The sequence below is a fragment of the Dipodomys merriami genome, unplaced genomic scaffold (genome assembly GCF_024711535.1).
Source record: "Dipodomys merriami isolate MVZ:Mamm:240054 unplaced genomic scaffold, mDipMer1.0.p SCAF_1018, whole genome shotgun sequence".
Taxonomy (NCBI): Eukaryota; Metazoa; Chordata; class Mammalia; order Rodentia; family Heteromyidae; genus Dipodomys; species Dipodomys merriami.
Genome location: NW_027202292.1, coordinates 126,341 through 143,019, shown reverse-complemented (window position 1 = coordinate 143,019; position 16,679 = coordinate 126,341). Strand labels below are relative to the sequence as shown.

The following is a 16,679-nucleotide window of genomic DNA, read 5'->3' as shown; positions in this document are numbered from 1 at the left end:
TATTGTTTTACTTCTTTTTTTTTTTTTTTTTTTTTTTGCTACTGTTATGCAAGAGTGGCACAGTGGATCTGGATTGGCAAAGGAGTTTTGTGACATGGAAGTCTGCTTTTCGTGATCCTATTTAAGATATTCATTCTGGTCATAGATTTACCAGAAAGAGTCACTTTTTATTCCCATACCTATTTACTTCTCTGAGGCAGAAATGTTTACTCTACATGTGGAAAAAAGAAAAAGAAAAGGAAAGTGTTAGAAAGAAGGCAGTTCTGTGGGTTTTTGAAACAGTTGATTCAACTTCTTGTGTTTCAGCCCATTATTTGTTGTTATTGATGTGGGGCTTGAACTCTGGTCCTGGGTGCTGTCCCTCAGCTCTTCAGCTCAAGGCGAGCACTCTATCAGTTGAGCCATAGTGCCACTTCCAGTTTTCTGGTGGTTTACTGGAGATAAGAGTCTCACAGACTTTACTGCCCACGCTGGCTTTGAACCAGGATCCTCAGCTCTCATGTCTTCTGAGTAGCTAGGATTAAAGGTGTGAGTCATCAGCACCCAGCCAGACTGTTTATTTTTTAGGCGGGTTATACCCTCACTCCTAATTCCAGCTTAATTTTTTGAATATATTTTCTAACTTCCCTATTACCTTACCCTGCCTATATTATCCCAACTATGGTTTCTTTTGAATTGTTAATAGATTGCAGAAAATTTAGTAGAAATCATATCTTGAATTTGGAGGGTAAGCTCATGCACACATGTTTGCCAGTCCTGGGGATTGAACTCAGGACCTGAGCACTGTCCCTTGATCAAGGCTAACACTCTACCACTTGAGTCATAGCTTCACATAGCTTTTTGGTGGTTCATTGGAGATAAAAGTTTCATGGGCTTTCCTGCCTGGGTTGGCTTTGAACCACAATCCTCATATCTCAGCCTCCTGAGTAGCTAGGATGACAGATGTGAGCCACCAGTACTTGGCTCATATATTGAATTTTCAATGTGAATCTTTTCTCAGGCTGATGAATGGGATTTTCTCCTGCAAAGCTGAAAAGAGACAGTACCTACAACTTCAGATCAGCCCAGCAATTCTGAGTTAATAACTAACCACTCTAGCACACTGTTGCTCGGCAAAGATATCCAGTAGTCAGGGTGAATTAAACACATTTTCCAACACACAATATTTTTGCTTATAATCATCTTTTCACATACAACTCCATCACACATTAGGGAGCACCTGAGAAAACTCAAACAAAGCTGGGGAAAAGAAAAAAAGACAATTACAATTCGGGCACTGATGGCTCACAACAGTAATCCTAGCTACTCAGGAGACTAATATTTGAGGATCATGGTTCAAAGCCAGCCCAGGCTGGAATGTCCTTAAGACTTTTATCTCCAATGTACCACCAAAAAGCCAGAAGTGGAACTGTGGCACAAGGGGTAGTATACTAGCCTTGAGTAGAAAAATTCAGAAATAGTGCCCAGGTCCTGAGTTCAAGCCTCAGGACCAGAACATGCACCTGTGCGTGCGTGCGTGCATGCATGCGTGCACATGTGCATGCATGCGTGCACATGTGCACGCACGCACGCACGCACACACACACACACACACACACACACACACACACACACACACACACACACACACACACACACACACACACAAAATGGCTCACCATTTCCTTCCCAAGATACCTGGCTCCAGAAAGCACCACAGCATCACTGTTTGCAGTGCCCATGAGACAATCGACATCCTATAAAAGACAAGTGTTGTGTTTAGTTCAAATGTTTGCTCTTGTATGTAAAGCATGGTTACCTTGACAATGAAGGCCACCCGTATGAAGCACTAAGCACTGTCCCGTATGAAGTTTGCCATGTATGTCAATTCACTTCATCCTGGCAGTAATTAGCTTGAAAGGAAAGCTATGATGCTCTCATTTAACAGAGCAGAAAGTTGAGAATGAAGGAATACAGGATCTTACTCATAAACAGTCCTTAAGATGGTGACAGGCCTGTAGCCTGGGTAAACTAGTTCTGAAATCAAGTTCCAAAAAGAATGTCCTCATTATAATGACCTCACAATTCTAGTTGACCAAGAACTCAGGGAGGGGCAACGATGTGTGCCAGGGGAAGGCAGCAAATGTGATAATCTTGGTGATGGGCTGGACCTATCAGTTGTGAAATAACCAAAAAACAACTTGGAACACATAGGAGTGAATTCAGCAGGAGCATCTGCTCCAGGTCTCAGCAGGAAACAAATGCCCCATGGAAAGCCCAGTACTAGTAGATCATGCCTATTATCCTAGCTATTCAGGCAGCTGAGGTTTGAAGATCAAGATTTGAAGCCAGCCTTGGCAGAAAAGTCTGTAAGACTCTGATCTCCAATTGACCAAAAAGGAAGAAGTGGAGCTCTCTTGAGTAAATCAAAACAAGCAAGAGAGACTCAGAGTCTAAGTACTTGTACACCCCCCCCCACACACACAAATTCAGTTCACTTTTGTGAACCAACTGGAAGAAAGAAGTGATGGGTAGGAGATTAAAGAATAAACAAGGGCCACTGAGCCACATGGAGATTGGCAGCAAAAGAGAGCTGTGGATTCCCCGAGGTCAAAGGAGATGAAAGCTCAGAAGAAGTGCTATCAGAGTCCACAGAGAGTCAGATTTGTGCACCAGGGGCCCTCCATCAGGGGCCACAAAGATGGAACCCACGATGATTACCAGTGTCACACTGAATCAAGAAAGCACTAGAGAAGCGCCTAGGCCTCCTTCCTGCCTCCCACTGACCCAACCCAGCCAAACACATTCAAGTGTAGTAGTTCACTGGCCCCTTTCCATGTGAGACCAACCAGCAAAACTCATCCAGGTGAAGTGTTCTAGAAGGACCAATCTCCCAGGAGAGGAAATGGGTCAGAAGAGCTTCAAAATAGATTTGGAGAGAGCTGAAAACTCAATTATATAAGACAGCTTTGGCCGAGGAATGGTAACCCAGTGGAAACTTTCACTGTAACCTTCACCATACAATGTGAATGGTTGACACCCGCAGAGAAAGGAGAGGTTCCCCAATGCCCCACTGAGCAGCATCAAGCAGAGAAAATTAAAAGATTCTCTTCATTTGAATGAAGGTCAAGCACATCTCTACCAAATCTGTAGAAGAGTGTGCTGTAGCATACTGCTTTATTTTGTTGTTGTCTTCTCTGGAGGCTGGCACTGGGACGTGAACTCAGGGTCTGGGCTTGTCCCTGAATCTTTTTTGCTTGTTTGTTTGTTTTGCTCAGGGCTACCACTTTTCCACTCGGGCTACATCTCCATTTCTGGCTTTCTGGGGTGATTAATTGGAGATAAAAATCTCATGATGGAGCTGGGAAAGTGGCTCAGTGGTAGAGCGTTTGCCTTGCATGCCTGAAGCCCTGGGTCCAATTCCTCAGCACCACAGAAGCAAAAAGAAAAAAGCCGGAAGTGGCACTGTGGCTTAAGTGGTAGAGTGCTATACTTGAGGGACAGCGCACAGCCCAGAGTTCAGGCCCCACCACTGGACCCCCCCCAAAAAAATTAAACAAAAGAAACCACCAGAAGTGGAGCTGTGACTCAAGTGGTAGAGTGCCAGCCTTGAGCAAAAAATAATTCAGGGACAGTGTCCAGGACTGGTACAAAAAGAAAAAGCATGAAAACAAACAAAAAAACAGCCAATAATAAGCAGAAAGCCCACAAGGGTGAAAACAAAGATGGGATGAATAAATCTTTTCAATGCTAACAAAGCAATTGTTCCCAGAGAAGGATAAATGAGTAGATAAACCTACTGGGAGCTTCTATTCTGGATGCTTGGGTCTCTGCAGAGAACAGAAATTTTAGAAGAAGAAAAAGCAAAGAAAGATGGAAAAGGAAGTAGGAGGCGGGCTTCACTCTGAAGCTTCACCTCTTCCTCTTCCTCCCTGTCACTCTAATGCCTCCAAGTCCATTCATCCCCAGGACCTAGGTTTGCTCAGGTAAGGGATTTGCAGAGAAAGAACTCTCCCATCTCTCCCCTGTTTCTTGTCTGTGCTTTTTGGTGGATTAACTTTGTTGGTCCTGAGTAATAGCCTAAAGTTCATCTGTCATGCAGCCATCAAAGATAAATAAAACCAGGTGCCAATGCCTCACACCTGTAATCCTAGCTACTCAGGAAGCTGAGATCTGAGGGTCGCAGTTCAGAGCCAGCCTAGGCAGGAAAGTCCATGAGATTCTTATCTTCCATAAACCACCAGAAAACCAGACGTGGCACTGTGGCTCAAGTGGTAGAGCACTTGCCTCGAGCTGAAATGCTGAGAGACAGTGTTCAGGTCCAGAGTTCAAGCCCCACAACCGGCCAAAAAAAGAGATAAATAAAAGAGTCCTGTGTGCTGAAAGTAAAAATGTTAAGCAAAAATGGAGGAGGTCTGCACACACCATGAGTGGCCTAATTACTGTTGTGTTAAAATACTGGGGGGAAAAGAATTTATTAGATTCATCCAAATAAAATGTTGAAGTAAGCACTCAGAAATCTTAAGAACGATCATCTCTGAGGTAAATGAGACGCCATGACATAGAGATGCAGAGAAAGCCTTGTCTTTTGTGCCAGTACTAGGATTTGAACTCAGGACCTTGCACTTGCTCTTGGCTTTTTTGTTTCTTTTGCTCAAAGTTGGCAGTCTACCACTTGAGCCACAGGGCCACTTCATATTATATAAACAATGCCTACTCTGTCTGTGGTGGAGGCTGTGTGACTCTGATACAGTCACAAACCTTATCTGGGCCTCATGTACTTACTTCTAAGGTAAAATGATTGCCTCCATCAGGTGTTATAAATGATTGGGCCATCAAGTATTAAAATGGCTAGACAGGTCAAGAGGACTGGAAATAGAGAGTTCTGGGCAAGTGCAAAGCAAGGTGTATACACATTCATGTGCACACACACCTATGCATACACATGCACACACATGCACACACACACACACACACACACACACACACACACACCCTGACACTGGCGGACAGAAATTTCTCTGTATCCAATCACAGGCCTCCTGGGAATTAGCCTCAGAGACCATTACCACCTAGTGGGTGCTGAAGTATGTTCTCATTAGACTCAACATGTTATTTAGTTAATTAAATGCTCTCCTTTTGATGACATTAATTAGACCTATTGCTAATTCCTCAGAAACCAAAATCAAAACAAAAAGGGAAAACTTTGCTTCTATCCCAAGAAGGCTCAGTAGAGCAAAAGAAAAGTCATTCTCTCTCTCTTTAGCTTTGTCTCTGTCTCTATCTTTCTCTCTGTCTCTGTCTGTCTGTATGTCTCCCTCTGTCTCTGTCTCTGTCTCTGTCTCTGTCTCTGTCTCTGTCTCTGTCTCTGTCTCTGTCTCTGTCTCTGTCTCTGTCTCTGTCTCTCTCTCTCTCTCTCTTTCAGACAGAATTAGTTCAAATGGGGCCAGAGTGAGGTGCTAGTGGCTCACACCTGTAATCCTTGCTACTCAGGAGGTGTAGATCTAAAGATCACAGTTCAAAGAACAGCCCAGGCAGGAGAGTCTGTAAGACTCTTATCTCTCAATGAATCACACACAAAAAAACCCTGCAGAAGGGAAGCATATGGATCAAGTGGTAGAGTACTGAACTTTGAATGAAAAAGCTAAGGGACAGTGCCTAGGCCCTGAGTTCAAGCCCCAGGATTTATACACACAAACACACACAGTTCAAATAATACTTGAAGCAAATTAAACTTCACGCAGTCATTTTTCCTGTGAAGATGTGATAAGGTGTTTTCACTGAGATGAATATGGCATTCTGTGTAGTATTTTAGAAGTTGCAATGGAATGAAATACGATTTCTCTCTGAAGGAACTACAGATCTAAGATCTAAGAGTTAAAATGATGGCCAAGCATTGAAAACAAAAGGACAAACCTGAGGCAAACCCAAGGCTAGACAGACTTGACACAAGGTTCCCATGAAGAACCAATTTGCAGACACAAGTGGCCAAGTCTACAAGACAAATTTTCTTGTGTGTATGTGCTAGTACTGGGACTTGAACTCAAGCCCTCCAACTCCATTTGGCTGTTTTGCTCCAGGCTGTCACTCTACTGCTTGAGCCATACTTCCACTTCTGGCTTTTGAGTGGTTCGTTGGAGATGAGTCTCATGGACTTTTCTACCAAAGCTGGTTTGGAAACCGTAATCCTCAGGTCTCAGATTCCTGAGTAGCTAGGATGACAGGTGTGAGCCCCAAGAAGATAAGGAAGGCTGGAAGATAATTCATTGAAAGAGGGAAGGAAGACCTGTCTCTCTTGCCTGGTAATCTTGAGTAAAAGATCCCTTAAAAGGACCAAGTGAGCCCTCAAAGAGATTCAGTCCTGATGCTAACAAAACCAACATGGAAGCAACATTTGAAATTCTAGTCCACCAGGTCTTTCTGCACAGAAGAACCGAGATCTGAGTGTTCAAAGCCACCATGGATGGTTTGGGGACAATGTTATCATTTAATGGAAGACGTGTTGGAGACTGCAAACAGGAACAAGTCACACAGGATCCAGCAACCTCTGGCTCACAGAGGAGAAGGGTCAGCATCACGGACAGGGCCCTGTGCTCTGCAGCTTGACACCCACCTGCTGCCATCTGCCAACACTGCCCTCCACAGCTGACTCCTATTTGCTTAGAGTTTCCAGAAGAGTCCTAATTCTCAGCAAAGGAACCAAATGGGACAGCTAGTCTGTATCCTAGCAACACAGGAGGCTGAGATGTAAGGATCTCAGTTCAAAGCCAATCCAGAGCAGGAAAGCCCATGAGATCCTGATCTCCAATAAACTACTCCAAAAAATTCTCAGAAGTAGAGCTGTGGCTCAAGTGGTAGAGGACTAGCCTTGAGCACACACAGGTTCAAAGACAGCTCCTGGCCCTGAGTTCAAGCCCCAGGACTGGCAAAAAAAAAAAAAGACTAGTTTCATTTTCCAGAGGCTATTATTATCAACCCTATCTCCACCCCAGTTGCAGCAAAAATATAGAAGAAAAAACCCGATTCCATTAGTATCAAGAAATCTACATTACAACACCAGATATGTCATAGAATTTCTGTATATTTGGGTGGGAGAGGCAATCACTACTTCTTTAAGTCTCAATTTAATCCTCTAGGAAGCCATTGGAGTTTGGAGTGGGGGTGTGTAGTACAGTGACATTTTTCTACCTTAGTATCATAGACTTTTATGGTTCTGTACAGTGAGATTCCTCTAAAATTCTAATGAGACCTGGAGGCGGTCTCATCAAAGTTATCAATTGGGAAGACAATGATCATCTAGGCAGGTTGTCACAGAAGAATTTCATCAGCCTAATAATTCATGGGTCAATTCCAGTATTTGTATTTACCTTGGGTGATCAAAAGTACAATAAGACTTTTAATGCTGAGCCGGGTGCTGGTGGCTCACGCCTGTAATCCTAGCTACTCAGGAGGCTGAGATCTGAGGATCACGGTTCAAAGCCAGCCCGGGCAGGAGAGACCTTGAGACTCCTATCTCCAATAAACCACCAGAAAACCGGAAGTGGCACTGTAGCTCAAGTGGTAGAGCGCTCGCCTTGAGCTGAAGAGCTGAAGGACAGAGCCCAGGCCCAGAGTTCAAGCCCCACGGCCGACCAAAAAAAAAATAAAATAAAAGACTTTTAATGCTGAGAAATCCTGATATTGAGTACCTGGATCAAGCCATACCTGAAGCCAAAATAGTCTAGATTTTATCATTACATGTGTCAGTCAACTTCCCTCCCCCTGCTTTTAACTTCTGTGGGTTTAAAAGTTCCCCATTCTTGATTAATACTGCTGCTTTCCAGTTGTTTGTAACTGTGCCATCCATCCAGAAAAGAAAATTGCTTCCTCAGCCTAGATCTGGATTTAGATGTTTTTCGCAGGTTTTCGTTTCTATAGGTCAAGAGACACAACGTGGTCTATGTCAAGAACCTACAAGTCTGGATTGCAGAACTGAGATTACCTTTGGGAGAGTCACACTGAGCAGTTTTAATGAGCAAGTGTTCTTTCCTCACAGGTTTAATGGAAGAAAGCTGTTTCTGCATCCCATAATATAGCATTGTGGAAGTTGGCAGAGAGGCCTCTCTGCCAGCTGATCAACAGACAGACAGACAGACAGACAGACATCTCAGAGAGGTGCCGATGGAAGGTTGTGGACAACAGATAGTTGGAGAGGAGGGACAGCCATCAACCGAAGGCCTACTGTGTGCTGCCCATCCACACAATGATCCTGACTATGCAGCGGGCTCATTCACAAACTGTAAAGGTGACGTTCAAAGTCAGAGATATCAAGTAATTTCCCAAAGTCAATGGTTAAGTCTGCATCCGATGAGCATTCTGCCATTCAAGCCACTTTCCTCTATGAATGAAAATAACTCTTCTTATAATTCCCTTTCTTCCTTCTTTCTTTCTTTCTTTCTTTCTTTCTTTCTTTCTTTCTTTCTTTCTTTCTTTCTTTCTTTCTTTCCTTCCTTCCTTCCTTCCTTCCTTCCTTCCTTCCTTCCTTCCTTTTTTCCTTTCTTTTTCCCTTCCCCCCTTTTCTCTTTTCTTTTGTCAGTTTCAGGGCTTGAACTAAGGGCCTAAGTTCTGTCCCTGAGCTCTTTTGCTCAAGGTTAGCACTCTACCACTTTGAGCCACAGATACACTTCCTTTTGCTGGTGGTTCATTGGAGATAAGAGTCTTATTGGCTATCTTGCCTGGGCTGTCTTTGAACCTCGATACTCAGATCTCAGCCATCTGAGTAGCTAGGATGAGAAGCATGAGACACCAGCATCCAGCCAAACTGTTATTATTACACCTCTCAAACATAACTGTGTCAAAAGAGTGCCTTCCAAATTGTACCTCACCTTTGCAGCTCAGATGGTTTGGCTATGCTTTAGATAAATACCCATGGCCCTATGGATTTGGACCAGCCAGAGTTGGAACTTCCATGTCTTTCCACACTGCACTAATTATCCCCAGCAATATTTACTGTTTATTTATCTTCAAATTTTAATGACAGAGAATGCCTGCCCCCATTGTGATTTAAGGCACAAACACTCCCCTTGACAAATATTCTGATCAACTTAATACTGCCCAGAGTAATGCTTAGATGCTTTTTTGGCAGAACTGAGATTTGAACTCAGGGTCTTGCATTTGACAGGCAGGTACTCTATCACTTGAGTCACACCTCCAACTCTGGTACACAGATTCCTAAAAGGTTCACCTCTTCATTCCTTTCAGGTTTTCGGTAGAAAGCAATCACTACTTCTTAATTTATTCTTTTTTTTTTTTGTCTGTGTGTGCCACTATTGGGGCTTGAACTTGGAACTTGAGCATTGACCCTGAGGGTATTTTTTGCTCAACGTTGGCATGCTACCATTTGAGCCAAAGCTCTGCATCCAGTTTTCTTCTGGTTCATTAGAGAAAAGAGTCTTACAGACTTTCCTGCCTGGGATGTCTTTAAACTATGATCATAAAATCTCAGCCTCCTGAACAGCTAGGTTAAAGGTGTGAGCTACTGGTGCCTAACTATGTTCTTATAATAAGAAATTCTAGGCTGGACGCTAGTGGCTCATGCCTGTAATCCTAGCTTCTCAGGAGGCTGAGATCTGAGAATCGTGGTTTAGAGCCAGCCCAGGAAGGAAAGTCCTTGAGACTCTTATCTTCAATGAACCAGCAGAAAACCAGAGTGTTGCTGTGGCTCTAAGTGGTAGAGTGCTAGCTAGCCTTGAACAAAAGAGCTTAGAGACAGAGCCTGGGCCTTGAGTTCAAGCCCCTTCACTGACCGCCCCCCCCAAAAAAAAAAGAAGAGAAAAAGAAAGGAAGGAAGGAAGGAAGGAAGGAAGGAAGGAAGGAAGGAAGGGAGAGAGAAAGAAAGATGGAAGGAAGGGAAGGGTAGGGAAGGGAAGGGAGTTAGGGAGGGAGGAAGGAAGCAAGCAAGCTAGGAAGTTTTCACATAGGTTCTGAAGCCTCTCCTGTTCTTGTCTCTGCTCTGGGATTGCACTCTATTTCTCTGAACCAGAGGAATGCCTATTCTCTCCTCTCCTATTCTCCTCTCTGCTTCTGCTCTCCTTGGATTTAGGAGTATTTCTGGAGTGTTCTCTGCCCCTGGCTGAGCAGGTCAACACAGCCCTCTGCTTTCTCAAGGTGATCTCAACCCCTCAGTGCCTCAGATTAAGAAAGGAGAAGATGAGAGAACAGAGGCACCTCTCAGGAGCTAAGATTCCCTATCAGAAGGGGATGGGGTTTAGACTACACAAGGCCAAAGGCCCTCACTTGCTCTCCCAGGCTCTCCCATGACTATCACCACACCTAGCTATTCACTCATAAAAACTTGGCAGTCAAGAATGATGCATGGTGGGAGAAGTAGATGTTTACCTGGGCTTTGGGCTGGTCTTGTCCTCCCAGGAAGGCCACATGGAGGGCCACATCTCTCACCTCACAGAAGAACATGATGGCGTCGTTCCTGGAGCAGCATTTCGAGCTCCTCTACTCTCATCTCTAGTGTGAGCAAGCCAGAAGAAGGGTTTTCTTTAGAGGCTGGCTAGCAGAGGCCATGCTTCCATCATATCCTAGATCTTGGCAAAGCCATTACTCCAAAGACAATGTTCTATGTCCCATCTTACAGTCCATAAGTCTATTTATAGGTAAGAATAGAAATGAATATTATCTTCTGCGAACCGTGGCTTATGTCTGTCATCCTAGATACTCAGGAAGATGAGGTCTGAGGTTCCTGGTTCAAAACCAGACCAGGCAGGAAAGTCTGTGAGACTCTTATGTCCATTGAACCACCAAAAGAGCCAGAAGTGGAACTGTGGTTCAAGTGGTAGAATGCAAGCCTTGAGTGAGGAAGCTCAGGGTCATTATCTAGGGCATGAGTTCAAGTCCTCATACTAGAATCAATATAGATAGATAGATAGATAGATAGATAGATAGATAGATAGATAGATAGATAGATAGACAGACAGACAGACAGACAGACAGACAACAGACAGACAGACAGACAGACAGACAGACAGACAGACAGATAGATAGATAGATAGATAGATAGATAGATAGACAGATAGATAGATAGATAGATAGATAGATAGATAGATAAATAGATAGATAGATAGATAGATAGATAGATAGATAGATAGATAGATAGATAGATAGATAGATAGATAGATAGATAGATAGATAGATAGATAGATAGATAGATAGATAGATAGATAGATAGATAGATAGATAGATAGATAGATAGATAGATAGATGAAAAATTGAAAATTAGAGATAGACATTGTAACCTGGCATGTACTTCCTTTGCAGTTCACTCTTCATTCTGGCAATAGGGAGTGATTGAATACTTAGGAGGAAGGAAGGGAGGATGCTGTAGAAACTGGAGTCTGGCAACCATGCTCAGCTTATGACTGGAAGGTGCATGGAGACCAGAGGCAAAGAAGCAGGCAGGAGGTTGCATCATCTTCTCTCCCAGGACTCTGTAACAAGGCATTGATTTAAGGCAGCACATAGCTGCCACTGTTGGGAGAAAACAGAGGGGGAAAAACAGATGTGAGAGAATTCCAAATTCTTTCTTCAGATTTTTTTAAGTGGGCTAAAATTTAATGTGACAGTTAGGCACTGGTGGCTCACACCTGTAATCCTAACTACTCAAGAGACTGAGACCTGAGGACCATGGTTCCAAGCTAATACTGGCAGGAAAGTTTGTGAGACTCACTTATCTCAGATTCACAACCCAAAAGGTGAGAAGTGGAGCTGTGGCAAGCACTAGCCTTGAGTTAAAAAAATGAAGGGACAAGGCGGAGGCTTTGAGTTCAAGCCCTGAGACTGGCACACAGAAAGAAAGATGATGAGGAAGAACAAGAGAAGGAGAAGAAAATGAGGAGGAAGAGGAGGAGGAGAAGACAAAAGAGGGGAAGAAGGAGCAGGGAGTAAGAGAGAAGAGGAAGGAGAGAAAGGTGGGATGAGGAGGGAGGAGGAGAAAGAAGGAGGAGGGGGAGAAGGAAGAAGGAGGAAGGAGAAAGAAGGAAAGAAGAGAAAGGAAACAGGAAGAGGAAGGAGGAGGAGGAAGAGAAAATGAGGAAGAGGAAAAACAAAGAAGGAAGGAAAGAATGAAGGAGGGATGGGAGAAGGGAGGGAAGGGAAGGAAGAAAAGCTAGGAAGGGAAGGAGGGAGGAAAGGAAGAAAGGAAGAGAGGAAGGGAGGGAGCTATGAAGGGGGAAGGGAGGAAGGGAAGAAAGGAAGAAAGGGAGGAGAATGCTTTGTCTCATTTTCTTTACTAGACCCACTATAAATCAACAATCAGTGTTGTGGGGCTGATCTGTGACCCTACAGTCTTGCAGGAGCGCCTCCTCTCTGTCATGAGAAGACCCTGTAGGATGTCAAATCTTCTGCTGATAAAGGTAGAAATCCAGCTTGCAGGTTTCTACCCTAGGGGAGCTGTGCATGGTGCAGTCCCTCTGTCTCACAGCTTCAGACTCAGCCTGAGTGTTATTACTGCCCATATATTTACCTTCCCATAGGGTCAATGTGCTGATGGAGGTGGTTTTGCAGGGCTGTGGAAACCCCATTTCTACTTCACATGATGATAGAGATGAGGAGACCTCCTAAGAGCATGCACGCTACTATCATTACCTGAAGAACTCAATAAATGCTTTGCACCACTTGGAGGGAAGGCAAGGACTATAAAACTCACCCCACAGCTCAGCCATCAAGGTTTCAAAAATGAGTGTGGGGTCACAAAAGAAGGTTGAGAAAGGCCTGACTTTTGTACTCCTCACTTTCACTCAATATCCCCTAATAGCTCAATCCCTTCATAAAGAGAATTCCAACAAGTAAGAGCTAATTCAGAGATTAGAACCATGATTGCATCTATTATTGTTTTTATTTTGTGCTTGTCCTGGGGCTTGAACTCAGGGCCTGGCTAATATCCTTGGTCATGTTTTTTTGTTTTGTTTTCTTTCCTTTTTGGTCAATCATGGGTCTTGAACTCAGGGCCTGGATGCTGTCTCTAAGCTCTTTTTGCTCAAGGCTAGCGCTCTACCACTTTGTGACACAGCACCACTTCCAGTTTTGTGGTGGTTCATGAATCCCATCGACTTTCTTACCAGGGCTGGCTTTGAACTGCAATCTTCAGATCTCAGCCTCCTCAGTAGCTAGAATTACAAGCATAAGCCCCCAGGGCATGGCTGACCAACATAATTTTGAAGACCTGAGTTCTGTCCATTTCATTTCCATATAACTAACCTTAGTCTGGTGTCTAATTCCATGTGATTCCTAAGTAAAATACAAATTAGAATTCATAACAGCTTATGCTGTTAGCTCCAGGCTATATATTTGGAAAGCTGGCTTCATGAATCTTTTTATCCTAGAACTCAGAAATCACAATGATGGCCTGGAAATAATAACAAGATACGAGGACAAGCTGACACTTTTGTTCACAGTGTGTTTAATTCTATTCAGGAGAATGGGATAAAAATCCTAGAAAAAGCCATGCACCGGTGGCTCATGCCTATAACCCTAACTACTGAGGAGGCAGAGATCTGAGGATCATGATTCAAAACCAGCCCAGGCAAGAAAGTCTGTGAGACTCTTATCTCCAATAAACCACTAGAAAAACAGGAAGTGGTGCTGTGGTTCAAGTGGTAGAGTGCTAGCCTTAAGCTGAAGAGTACAAGGACAGCGCCCAAGCCCAGAGTTAAGGACCCATGACTGGCAAAAAAAAAAAAAAAAAATCCTAGCCATCATCCCTTCTCCCTCTATCTAAAGTTCCTGGCCTGTTTCCTGGTCCTCATGTGATTTCACATGGTAGTTCTTAATCTACCTGCTTAGTACTCAGAATGTTTTATATCAGAGATGCAGAAAGTGAGATCGCTGTGGTATGAGTGCACACACACACACACACACACACACACACACACACACACGAGTTCACACGCTCAACACGTTATCCCCATCCTCTCAGTGTTAGAAGGTGGTGACTTGGGGAGGTGTTTATGCCAGGAAGGCCATGACCTTGTGGAGAGATTAATGCTGTCAGAAAGGAATCTAAGGGGAGTCTAACCCCTGGTGTCCATGTTCAGCAAGTGTCCATCCCCTTCCAGAAGATGCTGTGTTCCAAGCACCATGTTGGAAGCCAACTGTAGCATCATCTGACAATTGAGCCTCTGACAACTGGGCCATGAACTAATCTCCATTTTCAAGGCAACAAAACACAAGTTTCTCTTGTTAATATAGTGTCTAGCTTCTGGTATTTTGTTATAGTCATACCAATGGACTAAGACGACAAAGATGGGTCCCAGAGCCATGGGGTACACTGTGGAGGCTTTCCTAAATATCTAACAATGTGCAAGTGGATTTGGAGCTGGATACAGGGCCCAAGCTATTAGGCACTGGGTTCTGCGAGAATAAAGTGGTAGGGAGGGAAAACAAATGTGTTCTCAGCAGATGTAGTCAGGACTTAAAATCAGCTGAAATGGACCCTCAGTTAGACATCCTGAGCAAAGTGTGAGAAAGAAACAAGAGGAAAGGCCAGCCTTGCTGTGAACTTGCAAAGATGCTGGGTGAATTCTGTCCCTCTCCTCGGATGCTGTAGAAGGCAGAATGTGTGGGGTAATGCTCTGGAATCAGGCAGGAGAAATCTCTCCAGGCAGCATAGGTTCAGGAACCTATGTGGCTTCTCTGAACAGCTTCTTGTAAAATGCAAGAAGAGAGGAATTATCAAATGATCTGAAGCCCAGAATTTACACTCAGGAGGGAATGAGCATGGAAAGATCTGGAAAGTTCAGAGACAGTCCATGTAAAGAGTCATAAAAGCATGTTCAAGCTGAGCACTAGTGGCTCATACTTGTAATCCTAGCTACTCAAGGAAGCTGAGATCTGAGGATCACAGTTCAAAGCAAGTCTGGGTATACAAATCTATGAGATTCTTAGCTTCATCTAATCAGCCAAAAAGCAAAGCCAGAAGTGGAGATGTGGAAGTGGCGCTGTAGCTCAAGTCGTAGAGTGCTAGCCTCGAGCTGAAGAGCTGAGGGACAGCACCCAGGCCCGAGTTCAAGCCCCACGACTGACAAAAAAAAATTGCTTCAGAAGTGGAGATGTGGCCCAAGTGTTAGAGCACCAGTCCTGATCATAAAAGCTAAACAAGAGCTCAAAGTCCTCAATTCAAGTCTTAGTACCCATGCAAAGAGCCAGAAAGGGGGGTGTGGCTCCAGTGGCAGAGCACCAGCCTTGAGCAAAACAGCTAAATGAGAGCACAAAGTCTTGAGTTCAAGCCCCAAGACCAGCATGCACACATGCGTGGATACAAGTGTGCGTGCACACACACACACACACACACACACACACACACACACACACACACACATACACATACATACACAAAGTGTGCTGAGAAAAGCAAAGTTGTAACCAAGTAACCATATGGAGATTAGCAAAAGATAGAAACAAGCTTCTAGAAGGCATGCCAGAGATTTCTAGGGTTACCTATCCCCTCACAGGCTCAGAGTACCTGTGGGACCTACTGGGCTCATTACCCAGAGTTTTTCTAGTTTCTGATCCCCACTTTCTGCCACAGAACTCCTCTGCCATACCCCCAGCTCTGGCTCCAAGGGCCAAGATTTGCCTCAGGCCACCACAATGCAAGCCTTGTTTGTAAAATGTCCACATACAGTGAATTCCAAGGCAATCTGAAGGTAGGAGCTATGGAGGCATGGCTTCCTCTGGCCAGATTTCAAAGGATGCTTGCAAAAGCCTTGAGGACCAGGCAGGGTCCTACTTCAGGGACAGAGCTGCTATAGAGAGCAGGCTGTGACACTGGAGTCTTATCAAGATCTCTGCTAGGACAATATTGAGAGGACTGATGGAAAACCGGCTACACACACACACACACACACACACACACACACACACACACACACACACACACACACACACACACAAACAAGCATAGAGCTTCAATGTACAGCCTCAACCTAAAGAAGTCATAGGCATGAAATTTCAGCATGAGCAGAAACTTGAGCATGACCAAGGAAAGTCTTCCTGAGGCTTGAGTGTCCATGAAATGGAATTTCATTAAGATGACTCATCTCCAGCCTTGAGATTTAATGTTGCTTACTCTGTTGGATTTGGGAGACTTAATGGCTATTCCTTTCTTCTGTTCTATGTAGCCCTCTAGAAATGGGGATGTCTATTCTATGCCAATCCGCCGTTGTGTTTTAAAAATATACATTGGGTTCCGCTGGCATACAACCTCAGAAGGAGCATGATTTAAAGCTGGTCTGTATGTGACTTAGGTCATACTAGGGATTTTAGACTTTAAAGTTGATGCTGGAATAAGTGGCGAAATTTACTTTTTTTGTAGGTGGAGGGATAGGGAATACTAGGATGAAGTTAATGTATCTATTTTGTTTTCTTGGGGTTTTTTTTTTTGGTCATGGGGCATGAACTCTAGGTCCAGACACTGTCCCTCAGCTCTTCAGCTCAAGGCAAGCACTTTATCACTTGAGCCACAGCACCACTTTTGGTTTTCTGGTGGTTAATTGGAGATAAGAATCTCATGGACTTTCCTGCCTGCGCTGCCTTTGAACCATGATCATCAGATCTCAGCTTTCTGAGTAGCCAGGATTGCAAGTGTGAGCCACTGGAGCCAGGTGAGTTAATGTGTTTTGCAAGTAGAAAAGACATGGTTTAGGGGCACACAT

The 16,679-nt window shown here is 44.1% G+C and overlaps 1 long non-coding RNA gene across 1 annotated transcript; it reads right to left on the bottom strand.

Moving 5' to 3' along the window:
• Positions 1-33: 33 nt before the first annotated feature.
• LOC138807698 (uncharacterized) lies at positions 34-2,014 on the bottom strand. The gene is made up of 3 exons (XR_011366238.1): positions 1,965-2,014; positions 1,659-1,736; positions 34-211 (listed from the first exon to the last, which is right to left on the bottom strand). It is a non-coding gene; the product is annotated as an uncharacterized lncRNA (long non-coding RNA).
• Between the last annotated feature and the right edge of the window lie 14,665 nt (positions 2,015-16,679).